The sequence below is a fragment of the Melitaea cinxia genome, chromosome 26 (assembly GCF_905220565.1).
Source record: "Melitaea cinxia chromosome 26, ilMelCinx1.1, whole genome shotgun sequence".
In the NCBI taxonomy this organism is placed as follows: Eukaryota; Metazoa; Arthropoda; class Insecta; order Lepidoptera; family Nymphalidae; genus Melitaea; species Melitaea cinxia.
The window spans coordinates 1,627,818-1,636,301 of record NC_059419.1 but is presented as its reverse complement, the minus strand read 5'-3'; positions in this window follow the sequence as shown (position 1 = coordinate 1,636,301).

Here is an 8,484-nt window from a genome sequence, read left to right as displayed (position 1 = left end):
GAGGCCTATATCCAGCAGTGGACTGGAATAGGGTGCAGTGATGCAAATTTAATTAAAATCGGTTAAGTTGTTTAGGAGTCCATCGCGGACAAACAACGTGACGCGTAATCTTCTAATATATAAAATTCTTGTGTCGCGGTGTTTGTAGTTAAACTCCTCCTAAACGGCTTGACTGATTCTCATGAAATTTTGTGTGCATATTGGGTGGGTCTGAAGATCGAACAACATCTATTTTTCATCCCCCTAAATGTTAAAGGTAGTCCACCGCTAAATATATTTTTTTAATTTTAGATAAATTATTTCTTTTTTATTTTATTATGATTTTTATTATGGTTTAAAAATAGAAACAACCATAAATTTTCACCCTTCTACCACCAACCCCTATTTTTAAATAGCGTTTAGCGGCACAACGTTTGCCGAGTCAGCTAGTCTATATGTATTAAGATGACCAAAAATCTATCTCCTTATTATACCTTTCTTGATTAAACAGGAATAATTACAAATACAAATTCGATACTTCCTGGAAAACAAAGAATAGGAAACCGTGTTGTCGACCGGTGTGATTTTGTTTATTTGTGAACAAAACAAAAAGAGTCCGGAATTCAGGATAAAAATGTCTAATTACCGGAAACGGGACGAGACTTAAATTCCGAGACATATCCGAATTGTTGGGACTACGGTCTAGTCTAAATCGGGACAACAGGGTCCAATTGGCAAAAATTAATTTAAGAAAACGGACTAATTTTTTAAACCTCTCCAAAAATTGTTTATATTTGTTATTAAGCTTTTAATGTCAACATTCCATTATTGCCTTTAGATATCTAACCTTTATATCGTAATCATTTTCATTTAATTTTTATTTAGTTATTAAGCTAATTTAACGTCACCTTAAACATTTCACATATACACGTCATATTATTTGCCCATGATGTTCGGCTGGTGATTAACGCTCCCAAACTAAATTTATACATTTACATTCTTCCCATAACGTACCTATCATCTCCCTGCTATCATGGCCCACACTTATGAATATTTCCATAGTAGTCGTATTAGTTTTAAATTGTCAATGTCCGCTGTTAGAAAAAGTAAATCAACATACTTATGTCGGCATCGTTATTGATAACAGATTTAGCTGGAAGCCTCACATAGACCTCGTCTGCTCTAAATTAAGATCTCTACTTAGTAGATTGTTTATATTGAAACATAAGCTCCCATATAAAATTTGTAGAGTTAGTATAGACTTAGTTACTTATATTGCGTGATTTTTATAGTGTGAAGCTAGCTTAAATATAGCATGGTTATTAACATAATAACAACAACATTCAAATATGCGTCGTTAGATTACACGTTGTTACAGAATGCGTTGAGGAAATAAAGGTTCACTGCTCGTTCCCGGTGATAGCATGATAATATGTAACCTATATGTTGACCCGACTTCTTAATAATATTCGTGCCAAATTTGAAGTAAATCCATGCAGTAGTTTTTGAGTTTATCCCGGACATACAGACAAATAGACAAAAATTCTAAAAACTATATTTTTGGCTTCGGTATCGATTGCAGATCACACCATTAGGTATTCTTTTAAAAAAATATTCAATGTACAGTTTTGACTTTCCTACCATTTTATTATATGTATAGATTTATGCTTTACAGTTATGTTTATTAAAAACCACTATCCCAAATTTTAAAAATAAAAGTATCTTCTGAAAGTGATATTTTTAAATATTGTACTGTCATGGATGAATTTACATTGGTGAAATTCAATATCCTAATTGAAGTGAATGACCTTCTTTATTAATCGATAAATGTAGACCCAATACCCTAAGAAATATTCAAAACTCAAAAAAAAAATTGATATACCGAATGCTAGAAATTTTTAACGGAGCTAGAATGTTAAACACCATTATACCTGCATTTGTTAATGAACTTCCCGAAGACCTACAATAGTTATACGAATCGTTACTCGTACCTACCTGGACAAACGCAAATATAGAAGATCACTAAAAGAACATTTATTGATATCTTTAAGCGTTTAATAGTCACAAAATTTTGTTTATTACCTTAGTTTAGATTTAATTGCTATAATATGGTACGGTAACGGTATATAGATATTATATGATAATATGGTATGCGACGTGGCGGCTTGTCCGGATAAGCTCCTGTGAGTTTTCGTGGCAGGCTTATGGTTAAGTGTTAAGTATGTTTTTTTGTATTTTTGAACAAATAAAAAAATATATACATCTATTAGCTCACTCGCGCCACACGCCTGAATCAGCTGCCAGATCAAGTGGACATATTCTGTTGTACTCTGAATGAATTCACAAGAGTTGCTTTATTTATTATATGTTATGGGTAGTGGTTGTTTCGGTTACAATATTTTTGTATAATATGTACTATCGCATTAGGTAATAAGCCTATAATGGTAGTATATTTAGGGCAATAAATAAATAAGTAAATGAATCTTATATAAAAAAAAATGAATGTTGCTAAGCGCTTAACTCGAGAATGGCTCGACCAATTCGGCTAATTTATTTTTTGGTATGTTCCTTAAATCCCACGGAAGGTTTTAATACTACAAAAAATTAAAATTAAAAATAAAAAATATAATTTTTATCAGAACGAAGTCTGTCCGGACAGCTAGTCTATATTGATAAAAATGAATGTTGCTAAGCGCATAACTTGAGAATGGCTCGACCAAGTAGGCTAATTTTTTTTTTTTTTTGTATGTTCCTCAAGGCCCACGGCAGGTTTTAATGCTAATAAAATAATTAAAAAAAATACTATTAACTTTGACAGAACAAAGTCTGTCCGGGCAGCTAGTTTATCAATAAATTACTGAGGAATCACATCTATACTAAATATTATAAAGCTGAAAAATTTGTTTTAGCGCGCTTATTTCAGGAACTACTGGTTAGAATTGAATTATTAAGTACTTTTGTGTTGGATAGCCCATTTAACGAGGAAGGCTATTGGCTATTTTATTCTCAAATTAATGCGTGTTAAGCCGCGGGACACAACTAGTTTTATAATAATTGTAAAATTGGACTGGTACTTCCTCGTAATGCGTTGTTTTCTTAACACAATCATTATCAACACATGTAAGTACTGTTAGTAATGACATGAAGTCATATTTATTTTACAGTAAGTATATTAAATAATATTTACATTATCAAAGGTTATTTTTCAGTGTTGCCTAGTTATTTAAATCGCAAGGTAATTTAACTTATCGTACTGATCAAAATAATAAATAAATTTAAAATATAATTATGATTTCTTGCTACCAAAAAAAAAATGACTTCAATCGCATGGACCAGTAATACACGCGCATTATCAGAGATCTCCTCTCTCCAAAAGAACTAGTCAATAATCAATCAATTGATTCAATGGAATTTAAATGGGGCCACATAACAAGCACCAGCTTTCGATTAAATAGAGAATTATTGAAATCAGTCCATCCAGTAAAAGCTATGAAGTATAATATAATGTAAATCGATAAAAAATGATCAAGTAAATAAATAAACATTATTAGCGATAACCCAGACTACTTGTCGTATGTCAAGTAAACTTAAAAGGGACCACATGACAAAGGTGATCCCCACATTTCGATTAAAAGAAGAATAATCGAAATCGTTCCACCCAGTAACAAGTTGTACTTAAGACACCCTAGATTGACGAAAAAATACTTATGTAAATACGCATTAATAGCCATAACTCAAAAAGTACTAGTAAGATCTCAATTAAATTTAGACTGGACAACAAGACATAACCTTTCGATTATAAAAAATTATCGAAATCGATCCAATCAAAATCAAAAAATACATTCGAATTGAGAACCTCCTCCTCTTTTTGGATTTGGTTAAAAAAATGTCAGTTTGTAAGGATGGATATTGATATTTTTTTGTGTTTGTGTAGTTATTACTTTATTAACTACGAAATCGTTTTTGTCATCTGAAAACTAATACATAATTTTGTCATATCATTGATTTCTCGTATTTGTACACGTGGCTCGTATTTTATTTATAGTCGTATAATCTAGAAGTTTCAAAATTATCGAAACTTCGCTTTTAAAATAAAAGGTATGAACAAAAAAAATTCAATTAGTTTCATTACAAATAAAGTGGCACCATCTGTTGATGCAGGCAAACAAAACGTTGTTGGCTACTGTTGATTCTCGACATAAGTGTCATCTATGCTTTTTGTTCTGCATTAATTAGAAACGTAGTATTCTTATGTTGTGAATTGTAAATATGTTTAATGTTTAATAAACCATTGTTAATAACTTATGAAACGTAGTACCAATTCGATATAAATTTTATTAGAACTATGGAGGGTAGCGGGGAGGAGAATCATCTTTATATATCAAAAAGTGTCGGCACATTAGCATCAGGGTAAATCTTAAGCTTCACATTCTCTGTACTTGTTCACTTCATATCATACCTTTGGTGATATTAGCGCCATTCTGGTCGAATTTTGAACTATAATTGCTACATTCATACCATACCCTCATATTAATAAACAAAAGGCAGATGGAGTGTGTGCAACAAAAAGTATGAAACCACTTTTCGTTCATGTGTGCGTGGCGACCTCTTTGGTGGCGACTATAAATGGCACTGTAGGAACACGTGCATCTATGTGTGTATAATGATACCATAAAAAGAAAAAAACTCCCTGTATTTTTTTAAATGTCCTATCAAGACAATAGGTGCTAGTTTTATTTGGATACATGAATTTATAACTAAATAAATACTTTGGGTTTGCACTTGGATTGAACAATTTTCATGTAGATTGTAAACGCCATAGAGCAGAAATCAAGAGATCTCGTGTTTTATTAAATTAAAGGTTAAAATAATATGTCAAGATTTTTATAACTAGTGGTCTGTCCGCACTTTGCTACGGGCATTAATTTTGTTTTTATTTAATAAGGTTTAAATGGACTTTACACTGTTTACCACACTAGATAATAAAACGTGTTTTTCAGTAGTGTCATATTTATTTCATTTGACAGATTTAAAAAAAAAAAACATAAATAATTTAATATATTTATTGATAATAATAATAAGATTTCTGTTCTCCAGTCAGCGTTCGTCAAAAAGTACCCTAAAAGTATTTGAAATCGTTGATTTATTCCAACCAACATAAACACAAATGCTTGAGATGCCAGAGTAGTAGGCTCCGTTATTTCATCGCCCATATCGATAACCCCTATGTTTGTGAGTATTTAATTTTTTTTTCCAGAACTTCTTAGATATAAGTGATGAAAAAATTCGGTTGCTACAATATTCTCATTTAATAAATTGTGTGTATCGCAATTAATAAATTTTTTATCCTTCAAGTCTTTCAATGTATTCTTAAGTGAAGTATTCCTTTTTTGCAGTCGCCGAATTTTTTGTTGTAATGTTTTTAACTTTCGCTTAGTAGTGACTCGTAACAATTTGTGTTTCCTTAAATGTTTTCTTAATTGGCTCTCTCTAGGTGTATCAAATATAGATTCCAGGTCTGTGTCTCTAACTTCAGGTTCAAGAGAATCGTCTTGAATAGAGGTTCCAGGTATTTCTTTAACTTGGAGCGATTTTGAAGAACCAGATTGGTCTTCTAAGGGAACAGGATTCATTAAATTTTCAGTAATATATTCCGATTTTTCAGATGATGATAAGTTTATTGTCGGTTTTGATGTTTTTTTAATCAACCTACGACCTTTTTCGGTAAAGTAGAAGTCATCTTCTTTAAAATGTAATGAACACACAACGCAAAATTTTGAAGCCTGCCAATTATTGTCTTGCCTGCTTTGGCGAATAATAGAAATCCATTCCTCGCGTAGAAAAACATCTGTTGGTAATCTGCAAAAAACATTAAATAATAAAACTTGACACTGGTTACAATATGTATTCTTTAAATATATCTAGCATCTTCGCTTAATTCCACTAATATTATAATCTAGCTATTGCCGACAACTTAACAAAATATACCATATTATATGTATAATTACTTTATCATATATATATTTATATATATATATGGTATATTTTGTTAAGTTGTTTTGTTATTGTTATTTATTACATATATATATATATATATATATATATATATATATATATATATATATATATAGGCGTCATATATATATAAGAAACTAAATTGTTAAACATATACATTTTTATTTAAGCTCCTGCATTAGATATTAACCGAATCACGGTAAATGGTAATAACAGATAAAATACATCTAAATTCGGAATAACATTTTGGGTGTGATATTACGTGTGGGAATCGAATACACGTCCGTACATTTAAAAGTCAGTCTCACTAACGCCTAGACCATCAGGTAGTTTCCCCAATTGAAGGGAAAAACATTTCGCCGAAAACTGGCAACACATTTGAATTAATGTCGAGGTTTTGTTTCGAGATAACCGATGATGTGTGATATATGAGTGAATAAATAATAAAATCAATTATATAATTTTGTTTATTACCTGTGAAATGAAATTCCATCCTCTTTTTTTTGTTTTTGGGAACAACTTTTACAATGTTTAATTACACAAGACGGCATTTTTTGACACAAAATAATGAATCACTCGAGACGTTTATACAACACGACGCTATCTTTAGCACTGCTACGACATTGTATTCGCTTTTGAATTCGTATTCGCTTCGGCGGTTTCACTCGCATGTTCGGCGCGCTCCATCTGCCTTTTGTTTATTAATCTGAGACCATACCTTTGTCTACACCAACGTGATTGTGGAAGATTTTTGAACTGTTTTCCTGTATTCATAACATACAGCTGGACACTTTTTTAACTTTTTTTCCCATATAACATTATATTCCTCCCTTCTACACTCCATAGGACAATTCAATTGTCGCAAGGTCAACGGCTGCGGGGCGCGGCGGCAGCAAGCGGGAATTACTATGTGTGCTGTTGACGAATTTCTCTATTAGAAGTTTAGAGAACACCTTGAAAACTTTTAACGAAAATGATCCGAAATTCGTGAGAAATTTTAATGTTAATAATAAAATTTGTACAGCCTATCAGTGTCACCAAGATCTGTATGATAACATGAAGAAAGAAGCGAAGCAATCTTGAATTTATAGTTTCTTTAAACCAAAGGTTTAATTTATTACTAATCATTATATTTTGCTTATAAAAGTGATAACATAATATATATACCAAAATAAAACTACTAATTTTTATAAGTAAATAATTATTTTAAAAATTACTTTCGATAATGAAGCATATTGTTTCCCAAAATAAAAAAATTAAAATCTGCATGTAACCATACATGCAGTTATTTAATTTGTATCCTTGCTGACCCCCTAACTCTTGGATTTTAGTATGATCACTGGCACGGATCTCGAGCACTTGGTGATAGAGTATCGCTTTGCACATCGTGCACGAATGGCAAAGCAAAAGGCAATCTGGTTAACAACTTATGTTCACCTTAACATTAAAAATATTTTTGGCCCTATTTATGACAGTAAAATTAATTTATTACATAATAAAAAATAATTTATTTATTTATTTATGCATAAAAACCTTAGAACTAACATTACAGTAACCCAATGCGTTAGTTGAGTTGATCACAAGAAATAACATTAAATTTAACAAACAATTTAAACAATTCATTAAAAACAAAATAATCACTTTAAAAATTCATAAAAACAAACATTCAATATGTAACATTATCAATTAATTAAAACAATTCAATAAAATCAATTAAAAAAGAATAATAATTTTACGTCTAATAAATCAAATTATCAAATAAAAAAAAACAAAATTCATAAAAACAAAAATTCAATAATAATAACACAAATTAGTACATCTATATTAATACAATTAAATTCAATTTTTATATGTCAGATTAAATAAATAATGTTGCGATTGATTAATTTTTTTAAAGAATAAAAAGCTTACCAAAAAGAAAAAAAAAAAAGTTTTCCATACCTACAAAGTTTTTCCATGCAAATACTATAATGAATATTAATTAAAAGTGTAAAAAAAATAGATTTATTTAATGTTTAAAACTACATCATTAATTTAACATTCAAAGGTGTGAGACCACAAAATGAATCATCATCACCGCTACTGTCTGTAGCCATTTCTACATCTTCATCATCTGTGAAGTTTTGAAGATTTTCCGCTAATATTTTTTCTATTTTAAATGCTGTATGTTTATCTTTGTGACTTTTAATAATATTGTTCAACTGTGGTTTTAACATGCCATCAGTATATTGTAAGCCTTTTTCAGTTATCTAGGCCTGCATTTCTATTCTTTTAGCGGTAGACGTCGGTGCTAGGTCAAATTGCTCATTATGGTAGGAAGCGTTACCGATAACCACAACAGAATTATCAGGCAGATTTGGCACTAACTCTTTATGTAGCGATTTCTCATATTTTTTATAGTTTAGACTATCAGGGCAGTCCCCTGTCTTATCTACTTTAAATATTAGAAGTGCATTTGGAATAATGCCTAAATCAGACCCAGCATGAACA